Source organism: Saccoglossus kowalevskii, chromosome 3 (assembly GCF_978046115.1).
Source record: "Saccoglossus kowalevskii chromosome 3, keSacKowa6.1, whole genome shotgun sequence".
Classification (NCBI taxonomy): Eukaryota; Metazoa; Hemichordata; class Enteropneusta; family Harrimaniidae; genus Saccoglossus; species Saccoglossus kowalevskii.
In genome coordinates this window covers 34,629,699-34,647,575 of record NC_140643.1, presented here as the reverse complement: position 1 = coordinate 34,647,575, position 17,877 = coordinate 34,629,699, and the positions used below count along the sequence as shown (strand labels likewise).

At 34.2% G+C, this 17,877-nt stretch overlaps 1 long non-coding RNA gene across 1 annotated transcript; it reads right to left on the bottom strand.

Annotated features, from left to right (window-relative positions):
- Positions 1-15,846: 15,846 nt before the first annotated feature.
- Positions 15,847-17,300, bottom strand: LOC146747848 (uncharacterized). Its single transcript, XR_014928888.1, has 2 exons — positions 16,924-17,300; positions 15,847-16,179 (listed from the first exon to the last, which is right to left on the bottom strand). It is a non-coding gene; the product is annotated as an uncharacterized LOC146747848 (long non-coding RNA).
- Positions 17,301-17,877: the final 577 nt, after the last annotated feature.

Genomic DNA, 17,877 nt, shown 5'->3' with positions numbered 1-17,877 from the left:
CTACAACTACACATATACATGTGATACTAGTATATCACCTCAATCATCCAACTACAACTACACATATACATGTGATACTAGTATATCACCTCAACCATCCAACTACAACTACACATATTCATGTGATACCAGTATATCACCTCAACCATTCGACTACAACTACACATATTCATGTGATACCAGTATATCACCTCAACCATCCGACTACAACTACACATATTCATGTGATACCAGTATATCACCTCAACCATCCGACTACAACTACACATATTCATGTGATACCAGTATATCACCTCAACCATCCGACTACAACTACACATATCCACGTGATACTAGTATTTCACCTCAACCATCCGACTACAACTACACATATTCATGTGATACCAGTATATCACTCAACCATCCGACTACAACTACACATATCCACGTGATACTAGTATATCACCTCAACCATCCGACTACGACTACACATATCCATGTGATACTAGTATATCGTCTCAACCTTCCGACTACAACTACATATATACATGTGATACTAGTATATAACCTCAACCATCTGACTATACTACACATATCCATGTGATACTAGTATATCACCTCAACCATCCGACTACAACTACACATATACATGTGATACTAGTATATGATCTCAACCATCTGACTACAACTACACATATCCATGTGATACTAGTATATCACCTCAACCATCCAACTACAACTACACATATTCATGTGATACCAGTATATCACCTCAACCATTCGACTACAACTACACATATTCATGTGATACTAGTAGATCACCTCAACCATCCGACTACAACTACACATATACATGTGATACTAGTAGATCACCTCAACCATCCAACTACAACTACACATATCCATGTGATACTAGTAGATCACCTCAAACATCCGACTACAACTACACATATCCATGTGATACTAGTATATCACCTCAACCATCCAACTACAACTACACATATACATGTGATACTAGTATATCACCCAACCATCCAACTACAACTACACATATACATGTGATACTAGTATTTCACCTCAACCATCCAACTACAACTACACATATACATGTGATACTAGTATATCACCCAACCATCCAACTACAACTACACATATACATGTGATACTAGTATATCACCCAACCATCCAACTACAACTACACATATACATGTGATACTAGTATATCACCCAACCATCCAACTACAACTACACATATACATGTGATACTAGTATATCACCCAACCATCCAACTACAACTACACATATACATGTGATACTAGTATATCACCCAACCATCCAACTACAACTACACATATCCATGTGATACTAGTATATCACCTCAACCATCCAACTACAACTACACATATACATGTGATACTAGTATATCACCCAACCATCCGACTACAACTACACATATCCATGTGATACTAGTATATCACCCAACCATCCAACTACAACTACACATATCCATGTGATACTAGTATATCACCTCAACCATCCAACTACAACTACACATATCCATGTGATACTAGTATATCACCTCAACCATCTGACTATACTACACATATCCATGTGATACTAGTAGATCACCTCAACCATCCGACTATTTTATAAAGTTTATTCTTTACTCTGGGTTTTAAGTGTTCAGTCAAGAGAGCAAGTAAACATTATTCCTTGCAAAATCCGCTATTCTTATGATGATGCACAGTCCCTCTGATGATACAAGGGTTCTTCAGCTTTTTAAATAAATTTCAAATACGTACACAATTTTTTTTAAAAACAACAACAACAACAACAAAAACATTCAATTAACAAAAACATCAAAAGCATACCCTATTGGCGTAATTTCAACACATCAATAGAAACGATTGCCCTGTTAGCATTTTGCCCATCTTTATTCTAAACACCGAATATACATGTTCCCGAATGAGGTTTGCACATCCAACATTAGCCGGCCAAAAAATGAAAATATACTTCTATGAAATCCAGAAATATCATTTTGAAAAAAATATAATTCATCATACCACCATCATGATATAATTCAGTGTTTGGCTGAACTATTCATTACAAATTAACTCACATCAAAATGTATCATACGCTTTAACGATTAGATCAACTAAGTTCTGTATTCAGGAAGGAAATTATACATATTTATGCAGTTAACACGCCAGTCTGTTCTTCGCGATTATTCAGGGGCGGGGGAATTCTGAACGTCACGTACTACTAAGTATACTTTACCGGAGATTCGCTGGTAGGTTCGCCGGAGAGATTCACAGAAGAAATTACAAAAATGTAAAACTTGAAGATTGATTAGTAACCTCTTTTCCGTTTATCTTATATGTCGGAAAAAATATACCCGTATTTTGTTTTCTCGATTTTAATAACCCTACCTACGTGTAGACATTACTTTCTATTGCATAACCACATTCACGGGCATGCACGCGGGGGGGGGGGGCAGTTGATACATAGCTGGGTAGGGAAGTGCCCCTGAGTGCTCAAAAGTGTGGCCAATTTTATAACTGGATAGTGGCAAAATCTATACCCATATTTATACCAAAGTACCATTTCTGTCCTCACTGTTTATTTCGAATAAAACAGTTACCTAGGGATATGAGGCCGGAATCTGAGGTGGAGATATTCGATCATATACGGAACCATAAATACACCAAATTGGGAAAATACTACCGATATTCATACCTATCTTGATCAGAAATAAGACCGATACTTATTTCTAATATTCTAAAAACGAGAACCACTTCAGGGGCACGTAAAATATGCCGCCACTCGAAAATCAAACTGAAACCTTTTGTGTCAGCACAATTTGCCCTTCAAAATGAAGGAAATAGCTTAGGTTGTAGAGGGTCTAGATTTCAAAATTCAAGGAAGAGTATGCCCCTGGGTTCTCCTAGTAAGCGAGGGGTGATGAGCAGATCTCGTCCCTCCATGGGATGTTTCGTGCCGCCGCCTCTGTAAATCATAATAGCGACTGATTTGGATATCTCGGCAAAATCATGGAACTATAGTTCCATGGCAAAATGTATCCTTGTTTATATTACTGTGACCCCCCCCAATACGAGACCACAAAATCTTTGTGCGCGTGTGTTCTCTAGAAAAGTTTGTTCTAGATGATTGGATATAAATTGTATTATCTGATGAAATGTTGAAACCTTTCTACACAACGGAGCAAATGTAACTTCCAGCCATATGTGCTAATTGTTGTAATCTTTCATTTTCCTTCGCAGTGCTGCAAAACAGCACGAACAAGTAATATTAAAATTTACTGTTTTGTCTATTATGTTTCTTTAAGGTTTATGCACACTACGAATTGTTTCCATAAAATGTTAAGAAAATATTGTCGTAACTAATAAGTTTTTGTTGTGTCATAAGTAACTGCCATTTTCGACGGATCAACATGAAACCTCAACCGCAGCCTTTCAAATAGAGTCTGCGATGAACCTCAGACCAATGGTCTGACATTGACAGATAAATATCACAACTAGGACGAAACGAAACGTTGGCATGGCGACATCGATACACATACTGTAAAATGACTAATTTTCACTTGGTTTAAATTTCGCTGATTTACCATTTCAGGTATATTAAGTGGGTTTTAAATTCACGGTTTTGTCATTTAGATAATGTATTCTATGCTAAATTTTACATATTCACTGGGTTTTAATTTAGCGCATTTTTCATTCAGCGAAATAGGCCAAATTAAAACCCGGTGAACAATTGATCCTTTTACAGTATATGGCGCATTACGTGTGAAATGCTAGAAAGTTGTAAATATGCACAATGCTTTCAAAACCTTATGCTTTCACAAAGCTTAGAAGACAGGATGCCCATGCACGATTATTTGTTCAAATACAAATCTGCAATATATGACCCTGATTTAGAGCTTGTGCTGCTGGGTGTAATCAGACGTCACAAACATGATTTATTGGTTGTCATCGTGGGTGGGAAAGTCCAATAACGTGTCGGCAGCTGAACATTTGTAGACGGAGTACAGTTCATATAGCTGACGGCCGTACGTGGCTACATGGGGTCGAAAGTTTTTTTGATAGTGGTTTGTCATCAGCTAGGTCAGTTTACCAGCTACCCAAGTTAAAGTTGGTTTTCCAGTTCTCATCATGAATAGCGGCTACTTTTGTTTGAAGTAGATATAAGACGCATAATAATAATAACTGTATTTAAATCTACAAATACAACACTATCAGATATTGACAATAATGAGCTAAAATCGTCACAAATGTCACGGATATACGATAAAATAAAAATGTATTTATAAAGCATTGGATTAACTCAATTAATGATGATAACAGACAAAACACTAATACAAAAAACAAACTGAGGACTTACAAAAAATTTAAAACAAACTTCATTTTGGAAAACTACTTAATTAAGCTAAAAAATAAAGAACTGAAAAGTACCCTAACTAAATTCAGACTGAGCAATCACAGTTTAGAAATTGAAAAAGAAAGACACAACAGAATCAAAAGTAGCGACAGAATCTGCAAATTGTGTAATAAAAATGATATTGAAGATGAACATCACTTCCTCATAATATGCCCAGTATATAGTAAAGAGAGGGTCGTTTTATACAATGAAGCTGAAAAGATTATTCCTGACTTTACTAATCTCACACCTGAAAATAAATTCATAAAAATAATGTCAAATAATAACTTAGCAATTCCTCTGGCACAATATCTGAAATACAGCTTTGCTATTAGACAGCAGCACCTACCACTGGTACTTAGTCATTGACTTTTTCTTTTATTTTTTTTTTACACCTATTCATTGGGTTTTTGTTTTTATATTCAGTTTATAGTTTTTTTTTTGTGTTTTATTTTACTTTATTATATATTTCCGTTACTAACTTTTATTCTGTTTTTAGTCTGTTTTTGGTTGTCTTTAAACTATTAGCCATTGTAATTTGATTAATTTTTTTTCTGTAATTTTTGTTGTTGTTGTAACCTTTAACCTCCTTCAGTAGGTTGTTATGAGTTAATAAATTGTACTGTATTGCATCTTTAGAAATACGCAATTTTCTATCAGTACCGGTATATAGCAATAACTCCAAATGTATTAGAACAGTGTACAGAACAGTGTTGGGTGCTTCCGCAGTAAGCTATTTTGGGGGTTATGTATTGCATGGAGCTTCATGTGTAGCCAGCTGACAATGAATGTTTGTTAGTTCATGGTATTATCAGCACTTTTAATATGAAAAACATTTAAATATCATCTGAAACAATTTCTTTTCATTGTAATGTTTCAGTGTCACTTTATTTAACCCATCGAGGAAAGGGAATTATTTCCTGGACTCGAGACTCAAGTTAACAAATGAAAATAGCTTATAAGATGATTATCAAAAAAATATTTTCATTATAAACTGAAATAATCTGGCAAAATGTCTGTCCTGACGTTGCACCCACATCTATACAATGTTGATAATTCCAGGTTAGCCAGCATTAATTTATATTATATCCAGTATACAGTGCAGTAATGTTGGTTTCCATACAGCTTGTTCTAAAGAATATAAAGGAAAAAATATGGCATTCTTTATCAGCATCCTCAGTTATATTATATAGGTTCTCTAATAAAACACAATTTGTTTTATAATAATTGTAAATGGTTGCAGTGTTATTCCATACTAAATAAACTTGGTTCTGAATGTCCATATGATTTGTGTGACATTTTAGGCGCAAAACTGACAATTGAGATTTGTGTCCACAAAATATGAATAACTGTACATCCACAATTATGAGCAACTAATTTAAAGGGCCAGTGAAAATTTGCACCACAAATTTCATCAAGTATCTTAAGTAGGTAAAGATAATTTTCCAAAAAAATTGAAAACTGTAAATGTGCTGCCTTCTAGATGACTAATATGGCAAGTGTCAGTTCTGCAGTAGCAATAATTAGCTATTTAAATTTGAACTGACATCAGTGAAAATCAGTTGTCACTAATACCCTCATAATTGTATTAAAGTTGCCTACAGTGCATGTAAGTAATATACAGGAATGTGGTGGATACTTATGTCATCGTCATCTCAACATTTTATTACAAACTATGGAATTATAAACTTGTTAAATAGGTTAATCAGGTCTAGTGTGCAATGTCTTCATTATAACACTGTGTGACTATCTCTATATGCACTAGTGCTCCTGACAGGACTCTGTACGAACCTGTGAAAATAGGGCATCAAGGGACACTAAATACTTTCTACATTTTCCTATACTAATGTAACATACAAACTAGAAAAGCATGCACTCAGAATGTCAAACACACATGATATATACAAGGATGATTTATCTGTGGTTCCACAGAATTTCTGTTTTCTTAGCCATGTTTTTTAAGATTTATATATAGTTAAAGCTCAACAAAACAAAATAATGTTTCAGATCACCATGCACATCACTCAAAGATTACATGTCAAATGTTTTTTTTTGTAGTTGGCCATGGTAGTAAAGAAATGCATCAATTTTGAAAAAATAATTTGGCCAGAAACATTGTTTTTGGGCAAAGAGTGTACAATGTCACCTTTGACTTATTGTGGTACAATTAAACTGCTATAAATAGATAAAACCCAAGTTTTACTGTATTGCCTGCCCAAAAATACTATTAACAAGTTATACAGTCCTCATTGGTTATGAAGTTTAAGTCATTGCATAAAAAACAAAATCCATCCAAGATGTGGCCTTCTGCAGTCATCTTAATAATATTTATTAGATGCATAAAATCCTCAGGGAAGAATAAAAAGGGTCTTACAAAAAGAAATTTAAAAACTATAATTTAAAAAAAAACAAAAAAGAAAACACACTATTCTAAAAATAAAAAACAAATCAAAAACAAATATGAATAAAAAATATGCATCCCGAGTTGTGTGCATGTTTAAAGTTTCAGGTTAACTATCCAAGTACTTTCAAGATATGGAACCAGAATTATATTTGTTAAATCAAAAGGAAAGGACGCGCATCAAGGTTCAATATTAGTTCAGAAAGGCCAATTTAAATAAGTTTAATGCATTTTTAGTACTAAATCTTGAATCAAGTAGTAGCACATGTTGTATGGTGTTTGTATAAAGTTTGAACTTGACCATTCCAGTGTTTCCAATATAGAGACCTGGAACTGTATTTGGTAAAACAAAATGGCCACCAGTAAGCCATTTTTAATTATATCTGCATGTCTCGTGCATCAAGGTCCCATTCGTTTTCATTGTACCAAGTTTGAATGTAATCAGTCTATGCATTACCAAGATCTGTTTCTGAAATGGCCAAAACAGGGAATTTTGATGTATTTTTAGCACTAAAATTGCCACTGTTTGTCCATGTTAAATAAGTCTGTATCACAAATGGATGTTCATAATTATGTAAATCATATGTACAAGCCTATATAACAATTTTGTAAAAGTCTGGAAAACAACCAAATTTGAGGTGAAATCAGTGAATAAATTCATTTGCACAGAAATTAAGGGTGACCAATACATTTTCAAGACTGTATTCAGAAATGGCTAAATAAAATGTTTCATTACTATACACCCTTTTTCAGTTTACATGGTGGTCTATGGGGAAAACTGCAAACATTTAATGTGATGGTCAATTTTGTAAAAAAAAAATACCAGTTTTCTTTATACTCCAAAAAAATTAGAGAAAAGAAATAGAGAACAACAATTTTAATGCACCAATAGAGAAAAACTGTATTGATTGTATATTTTAATATCAGTAACATTTTCCATCAACTGTAAATTCTGCAGTACTGGTAGTAGCATTGGAAATGATGGGAAATGTTCTTAAGAAATATGTTGCTAACATAAACACTGTATTTGCTGTTTAATCTGTTTATGAAAATGATTGGTCAAACTACTACTTGTCCTAATCAATATGGAACTCATGACATACACTTGTTTACAGGGAATGCGCAGCAACGCTTTAATGACCATGAATACATTAAATACAATTATTTAATTGTAAATATGGCACTGCCAAACTGTGGTTATATTTATTCCCACTTTTAAGAAACTTTGTGCATGCAAATTTATGGGATCTTCGTTGATTTTATTATCAGGAACAACATAATATAATTTTTAAGATCAAAAAGTAAAATAATAAAGAAACATAATTCAACGAGCATGCAACATAAGCTATTATATAGTATTCCCTATTTTGAGTGACGTATCACTAGGAGTCCACAAACTTCAGATCTTCTGTGCAAATCAAAGACTCAGATTCCTATATTTCACATGGATGTTACCCTAATATTCAGAACTTGTAATGGTTGTCGTTTATAGATTGCATATGTGATTTGATAGCATACCATGTACACAGTGATGATTTGTGCTGTGAAATAAATCATTAATCTACTGAAAACCAAGCGACCTGACGGTCGAAATAGGTCCGCTGTCTTCATTATCATGGAACAAGAATCAGTGAAGTGGCATTGTGGTTGTAATATTCATAGTCAGTCATTTAGAAAACATTGCAGTTGCAGTTTTTTGCAGTTGCAATTATGAACTTTTATAGTGTTCATAAGGATAGTGCATTTCATTGGACAAACATCATTGAGGCTAAACTTAAGAAATCATGGATGTGCAAAAACCTGAGAAATGGTCGAGAAAAAAAAAAAAATGTTTTTGTTTGAAAATTGTGGTCATGTTTTTGAAATGTTATCTTTCCTGATACGTTGTACATATATGTAATTGTTTTGTTACACCCAAGAACAAATGTTCAATAAATCTGTGCAGTAATAATCTTATGATCAGGTATAAAAGAGTCAATTACAAATGTACTCCAGTTTTACATAAGACATTGCTGAATGCAAGATCAATTGTTGTGCCATATATGTGGTGGCTTCTGAAATAAGCTGAGAAGATCTAAAAGTTGTTTCTAATGACTGTATCAATGTTCTATTTATAATGACCGTCCAAATTATTATGTGTGCAATTTAAGGGACCTGATATAAGCAGAATAATCATCGCATTTTTCATCAAAAATACCAGTTACTTAACTCACTTGTGCTATTACATATTCAAAGTATACTTTAAAGCTGTATTATGTTTTATATTTAGTTGAAAGCTCTCTGTAAATAGGGCTTACGGTTTTGAACCAGTTGTCAAAAATAACATTTTTTACCAAAAATGAGAAAAATGTTCACTAAAAATCCAAATTTGCTTATTTTGACACCAGTTTAACAAATCTGACCATCCAACGTATCATTGCTGGAAATATGAAAGTATTTGGACTTATGGTTTCGAACTAGTTGTCGAAAATAACATTTTTTACCAAAAATGACAAAAATATTCACTTAAAATCTAAATTTCCATATTTTTACACGAATTTAACAAATCTGACAGATATATATATATATAACAATTTTTTTTTAGATGGTGCCGAGCATTTTTTAGTGGAACTCTGTTAAATCCAATAGCAATGTAAATCAGCATATATTTTTACTTACCGGTAACTATAAAATATACAAATTAGCAATTGTCTCTTATAAACTTTACGCTTTGACCTTTTGTTTTGAAATTTTCACAAATGATTGACAATGTGTTTATCTTCAAAACGCCGTAGGGGCATTGTTTTTGATTGAACAGTGTTACAACAATCGTACAGACAACTAGCCTGGGTGTTAATTTATGCATAAACTTGAATTAGTGAAATTTGAGCTGCTGCCCAGGTAGACAGTTTTCAAGACGAAACTTTCTTCATAGTAAACAGATGTACCCGTAAACCAATTTTGACAGGAAACAGAGACATGGTTTAGAAGCGAATTTGTTTTAAATCACTTTTGACCAAAAAAAAAACATTTTTGTGCATATTTCAAACTACAATGTCCATAAAAAAAAATACTTACAAAATTTTAAAATTCATACAATAAGCTTTCTAAAAATATATAGTTATGTGGACAAGGGAAGTCATCTTGGTTGCCCAATTAACTAATTAAAATACCTGTCTGGTAAACTGCATCTCTACCTTAAATATCAATTGGCCCAAACCTAATAATCCCCTTATATAGCTACAATGGTATGTTAATGATTTGTAAACACAATCACTTTTCTATTTCAAAACAATATTCCTTCCATGAGAAATCTCAACCCAGGCATTTGGGATGTGGGATTCAATTAGTCTCAAAAATTGAATAATGCTGCCTAGCACAAAGGGATGGCTGGACAAATGTGAACAATAAGATACAGTATTGTATTTATATATGCAATATTCAAATGCTGCACCTTTCACAATATGAATGATTAAAATATTAAATAAATGAATTTTCAGGACAGCTGATTCCAAAACTATGGTGCACACAATATATTAAGGCATGCCTGAAAAATGATATTCTTCACTTCATGATTTTAAATGGTAGAATTTGAACAAGGTGGAACTACATTTACAATTATCAGACATTAATCTTTCTTGAACTTCTATAAAACTAACAATTGCTATGCAATCTTCAATTTCAATTACCGGGGGTAGTTCACATTATTTTGTATCTTTCTCCAAGCAACCCATAGAGGGCACTGTGTATTTAAAAAACATTCACTGGTTTGAATTCCAGTGGATACTAAATAGAAATATTCATTAGGTTAAAAATTCACTTGTTTGAGAAAGGAAACTATACATTCTACTGTTAAATCATGGACCATTTTATTAGGTTCATACTGTCTATCAGCCATCCAAATCAGCTACTGGTAATAATTTAATTTGATTTATGTACATGCAGCGGTAAATTTGATAAAAATCATTAGCCACATTTTATTTATTATAAGTAATAGAGATGACATCTATTAGTAAAATAATTTGATTTTCAATAAACATAAATTAGAAACATACATTGATCATTATTGAGAAAAAAATTGTAGCACCTGATGGTTACCAAAAGAAAGTTGTTGTAAAATACATTGCAGTAATTAGCCTGTAGTAAGCACAGCAATCACTGTCTTTCTTTTATTTTAAGGAACTATTCAACATCATGAAAGATGTTTATTCCAATCACAGTTTTGAAATATAGGTTCTGTCTTGTGTATAGGAATAGGATTGAATGTTTTGATCACTGAAGCAATATAAGACCAAACATGCTAAAACAGAAACATGTTATGTTCTAAGATATCAAATGTATACTGCTCCTTATACCAGGGTATAAACCACTACTATACCAAGATAATAATGTTTAAAAATTACAAAGGTATGAAGTATTGTTTTAACGACAACAATAATACACAGTCACCTGAGTTAGCCAGTGAAATTTGTTTACGTCTAATGTGGAAAGAATATTACCCAGTTCTTTAATGCTGTGTTCCCCAATCTTAGAAAAAAAATTTACCCCAAAACACTCAGGTCTAGAACAAGTAATATCAGGATAACCTTACATTTATTGAAACATGTCAAATTCCTGGAGAGGAATTAAACTGGTTTTATACAATTGTACCAGTTAAATGCTACAAGCTAACATACTAGATGTTAAATAGTACATTGGAACAGTACATGCTTCAATGCCCCCAGACATCACTACCTCAAACAAGGATTAGCTGAATTAAAAAATAAATTAATTTGTCAAATAATTTATTTACTACAGTGAGTTGTTCTATGGTCATATAACAATAAAAATAGATAAGATAAAATAAAATAAACTACACTAAGATACAGTAATGTTAATCAACTACACAGAATGCTAAATAAAGCTAAATAATATTACAAACACGCAAAAGATCATAATAAACTTATACGGTACAATACAATACACTAGCTAATATTATTAAGAGGTAACAAAATCACATTAGAGTCATAATTATGGTGGAAAGAATATTTTTAATTTTGGTGGAGCTGCTCACATCTCATTTGCATATATTTTTGTATGTATTGTGCAGTTCTTATTCCTGAACAATATTTCATGATTGCATTGAATTTTTCTAGTTCATTTAACTTCCTAAAATTTTGTATAATTTCCTTACAGTACTTGAATAGTTCAATTCTGTGTGTATTGTACAGACTGCAGTCCATAAGGAAATGTATCTCATCTTCAATCTGCTTTTTAGCACAGTGTTTACAGACCCTTTCATTTCTTGGAGTTCTGCAATGCCTGCCAGTTTCAATATGAAGATTGTGATCAGAGATTCTGAACTGGCATAGGGAGTGTCTCAGTTTAATATTACTCATTGTTATTATATATTTTTCCATTTTAAACTGTGTTTTGAATGTTCTATAATTTTCCAATTTGTTTGTTCCACCATTTGCTCTGTTGTCATCAAATAGAGCTTCTTTCCATTTTATTTTATAATTTTCTTTCAGTAAAGCAGAGATAGTCTTGGTTTGAAGTGGTTTCTTTTTTTTAATTTGTTGTTTTATTGCCTTATCAAGATTGTTGTCACTGATTATTTTGTCGACATTTCTTGTCCACCTAGTTTTTACTGTATTGACCTCATCAAAGGTGCTTTTTATTAACTTGGGCGTCTATGGAAGTTTTGATCTGAGCCAGAATTTAATTATTTGTGTGATAATTTTTATGGCAAGAGGGTATCTTCCCAATTCCCCTAAGATTGCAAGCTTAGTAGCATTCTTTTTAACCCTCAGGAGTAATCAGAAGAAAGAATAGTTAACAGTTTCAATAATATCGCTATTTTTAGTGACTTCCTCTCCCCATACTTCACACCCATAGCTAATGATGGGTGCTATCAATTTATCAAATAGGTTTAGAGCTATGCTTATTTTGAGGTTTGAGACAGAATTGAGTGTTTGTTTTAGTACGAACTTGTACTAGTGTACGTTTGTTTCAGTAATAAGCCTTCTTCCCTATACCCCCTCTAGATAACTATAGGCGTCCTTAGAAGGGACATACGCAATTAAATTGGGCTAGGAGTGGTATGGGGTGGTGGTTTTGGTAAAAGGAGCCCCCCCCCCCATGTTGGAGCACAGGAACTATGATCAAATTTGAAATTTTAAACAGCAACCAATATTCTTCAAGCTGGTATTTTTTTTTAGATTTTATTTTTTCATTCCGTTTGACTGTTTTTTCGAGTTTAAAAAATATGAGCTGGCTGGAGCCTTCATCCCTTATTTCTTAAACTAGATACCAGCCGATAACCCCCCCCCCCCCGCTCATAGGGATTGCGTACAGTTGATCAAGTTCCTGGGCTCCGACTGGTTGGAGGGTCACAAGTGTTCATAGCAAAAATGTCTGGAGAGCATTTGTAAAATAAAAACGATTAAATAATGTTGGGCTTAAGTTACAGCTCTGTTTTACTTCTGAAGAGTATGGAAATCTATTTGTTATTCTTCCGTTTAACAAGCTGTCGAAGATTCGGGTCAACGCAACGAGTCCGATGCCAATAAATATTCCAATAAATGTCAATAAATCCTACGATCATAAACATGAATAAACATGCAAACTGAATCGCTATCTCACGAGGCGATACTGGTTCAAATACTGCGTCAGGAAAACGTACGATTACTGGTAAACGCAAAACATCGAGTACACACTGCGAAGAAACCGAAAAAAACTAACAACTAACCTACCAGCCATTTTGTATAATGCAATATGGGTAATATGTAAAGTAGGTCGTATTCGTGAGGTCCTATTTGAGAGCTCCCAGATACGACCCAATGTGGCGTGCGCATAACCCTTCTCGATGGACCTTAGTGTTCTCGGAATCTCATTGGCTTTCGGCATGGAATCTTCATTGATTACGTGATGGCAGCAGGCTATTGAAAATTTAAAAAAGGTTTCCTGTGACAGTATATGATAAGTTTCGTGGCAAACTCTACACAAATTAATTAATGCAAGCTACTAAATATGCCAGTACGCCCTCCGATGTACTTAAAGTGCCTGTGCAATGCCCACTCTCACGTTAACTATTTTAGATCCGTGTCCTACTGAAGTGGGCAGTTATTGATTTTTTTTGTCAAAATGGTTACTCCTATCCAAGTAAATTTAAGATATATCTCGTGCTGTAGCCACGCCCACCTATCCTGAAACGGTCGACTGTTTCCGGATTTCCGACTCTCGCCGAAAGTGCGCCACCAAATGCCAAAATATGAGAGGAAGCCATACTCCTGAGCTGTACTTATATAACACTGCGTGATTCAACATACTTTTAAACGATATACATTTTTCGGTCGGCATTTCTTTTTTTTGTCATTTTTTTTTTTTTTTTTATGAGATAGAGAGTTTTTAGAAGTTGTTTTCAGAACAAACGTTTGTGATGGTTAAACGTTGTGTTGTGGGCGGTTGCAGTAATACGTATAGTCATAGTGTAAGTATTCACACTTTTCCAAACGATCCGAAGGTGCGACGTCAGTAAACGAAAGCCGTGAAAACAACGAGAAAAGGTTGGGGTGGACCTTCTCCTTACAGCGTCATATGTAGTGTCCACTTCACCTCAGATTCTTTTTTTCGAAAAACTGTCTTCGGCCGTGAAAAAACAACTAGGTTTTAAAGAGAAGCGCCGACAACTTAAACCTGGCGCAATACCAACAATTTTGAAAGAAATAGATTCCGAACCAGCCCATGATCACCGAGGCGGATTTCAGAAGAGAAAGAGACGTCGGGTAAGTGTTTCAAATCATTTGACTTGTTTTGCCATCCTGATTATCGCTTTATAGAGACAATTAAGTTTGCGTTATGTAAAGGTATCAATAATTTTTGATAGTAACACGAAAACGACGCGTCGGACAAACAGGAAATTACGCAGTCCTTACACACTGCTAATTGTTTTCATTTTCGCAGGCTAAAAGTTTCTGAATTGTTCGGTGATTGGTGTTGAATGTCGAATTCACACCTCTGTTAATTTCCTTCTAGCTTGATCTGCGAAATAATTTTATGGGGGTACTGGACATCTCGACCCCAAAAAATCCCGACCCGTTTTTCATACCTACAGCCAAAACAAAGTCAGCTTGGACTTTCAGTTATGAGACATGACAAAACAAACGCTGCCAGTGATAGATTTCGCGAATAAAAAACAGAATTAACGCAATCAAAGGCGCCGACCACACGCGTTGGAAATACTAGTAGATAGTACACGATGTTTCGAATCAAAAGATGTCGATCAACGTTGAACTAGATAGAGGTTCGCGTCGCCACATTGAGACAGGGTCGCGTCGATGCGGTGGGTCGAGATGTTCAATTTGGGTCGAAATGTCTTGGGTCGAGATGTCTAGAAATCATTTATGGAATAAGAATCCGGGCTTTGGCTGTCAATGCGTTATCACCAAGCATGGAGGTACCTCCATGCACCAAGTAAATAAGTATGACAATCACGCTAACTCGAGTCCACTCTGAATTTGTCTGTACGTGTGTTGCTCTCAATTATTTTTGTTATCCAATTAAACGCCACCAGTCACGCACTTGTCCTCGTCGTGACCCGACGCGTTCACCCATTTCAACTGAATCTATTTCCACGCGGCGGTCATTTATTTAGTAACTGTGATTTGTCGTTTTTTTTAGCTATTTCCCTATTTTATTGATCACTATAGTTTAACGTCTAGAATGTCAAAATATGTTTTCTTTTATTTTAATTTTGATGCTTCTACTGGAAATGTACTTCAATAGAGCATGTATGATATGATTCTTTATGGTTTTCTATCTACTATTGTTGAATCAAAATGCTCTCATTATAATTTACAGATTACGTAGAAGAGCTCTTCAATACACTAGACTTGTATGTTGGAGGAGATTGTGTATTACATACACTTGATGATGCACCCCTGCCACTCAACAGCCAGTATGCCCACCCTGACAAAGTCTCGGCAGTTCATTGCCACACTACAAGATTCACATAACAGTGTAAATACATTTCCAGATGCTGCAACAATTATGCTAATAAAAAACAGGCTACGTTACACAGTTCACATATTTTATTTAGACTTGTGATGAACAAAGAAATATGACAATGTAAACATTGGATTGTCTGTACATGTATGTGAGGAAAATAATGTGAATAAAATATAATTTGTACATGGATTACTATAGTATATGGTTTTAATTGAGTGACACTGTGTGACAATGAAAAAAAGGAAACACATCTTCAGATTTTGGAATCTATGAAAAACCAAGATTTGGTAATTTAAGTCATAAATAATTCTCTGACATAAATATTGATAAATCTGTTACTGCTCACTCTGGTAATACTGTAGTCTTTTTCAAGGAACTTCAAGTATCCCCTCGTTAACCTGTGGAGGTTTAGAAAATAAATAAGGTCACAATCTTTATTTGGCATTTGTTTATACGTAATTCATTCGTTTTATGATGCATCTTTTTTTACTATAATAAAGGCAACTATTATTATGTTATATATGTGTTTGAATTATGGATGAAAAAAATATTGAACACATTTACAATTAGTACATAAGTATAAGCAATTGCCACCCAATGCTCTCAAACGATTATTCAAAAAATAATTAATTTGTTTTTCTTCATTTTCTTTTCATAATAATATGTCAATTTTATTTCACCAAACATTTTTCAAATTTACGTTTAAAATTTTGAAACTTGCGGATGTAATGCACACCCGCGCTTCGTGTGAAGGGAAGCCAGGTCAAAACATTGGGCATTTTACGTGTGTAGAGCAGCCCACAGAGACGTCGGCCGATCCCAACAACCATATCAGAAATTGTTGATGGTGGAAAAAAAATAAGAGTTTCATTTGTGCAACAAAAAAAATCAAACGTGATAAAGTAAAACGCCGATGACATTCGGGCCACACGAGACACTCACGCCTTCGACCATGAACGAAAATCCAATATATGGATGCCAATGCACGTTTGAACGAAGCAGGCAATATTTCTGAGGAAATTCGCGATCTAAGTTTATCGAGCATAATAAAGAGTTCACACATACCTCTTTGAAATTATCGATAAGATATTTTATAAAGAGTAGTAAGCTCAACTAGAACAAAAAAAACTAGAACTTCTTACCGACTCGAAAGTTGTCCAGTGCCGAGGTTCAGCGATAGTTTACAAACGTGCGCCGGGGACGGTGACATCACTGCGACCAGCCACACCAGAACGGACATATCTCGCATCTAACTCAACCCCATGCAACAAATTTGATATCCAAGTGTTCATTATGGCCCGTTCTTCCTCGACGAAAAAGTACATAAGTGACAATTTAGTCAAAGACGAGAAAACTGCACAAGAAATTTGCCTTATTTACACGTATCGGCAATGCGAGCTGCCCAGCAACTTCCCTTTCTGACGTCACAAGGGGAATTTCTGTATGGCAATGAATAGCTAATGAGGAGCCTCGTTTTAAAATACAAAAAATAAAGTTGCTGTAGACTGAGTTTAAAACACATTTTTTCACTTAAAAAAAATAATTTATGCTTAGAAACATAAAAATTAATAATATTTATGTATCAATTGATAATTTTAGACGTGAAAATAGCAGCCATTTCACAGGCACTTTAAATCTAATGAGTCTGTCGGTGAGGGCGAAGATTTTCAAATTCACTGTGGAGATGCCAGGCCGTATTATTGTAGTCTAGCTTCGTTCTCAGCCTAAGTATCTTTTGGCAGGGGATCAGATGTGCAAGATTCTCTTTACAATTCAATCCAAAGAACGGGTGTTATTACGTGAGTTGTAGAAGACAAGCATTACGCTTCTTGACTCATTGAAACAATATCCGACAGTGTCATGTAATAACAACACTTATTTGAAAATAATAGCTACCCCCGCCCAAACAACAGATGTGATGGTCAGATTATTCGGGTAAATTCGTCGTATTGTTTGTTAACGTCAATAATCTTGCTAAAATATAGTACCTTTTATGTCTGACCTCCGAAAATTAATTAGAAAAGAATATGATTGTACAATGTTGGTCTTTGACCTCAAGTCGTAGTGCAAATAAGTCTTATCAGTAAACTGAATTA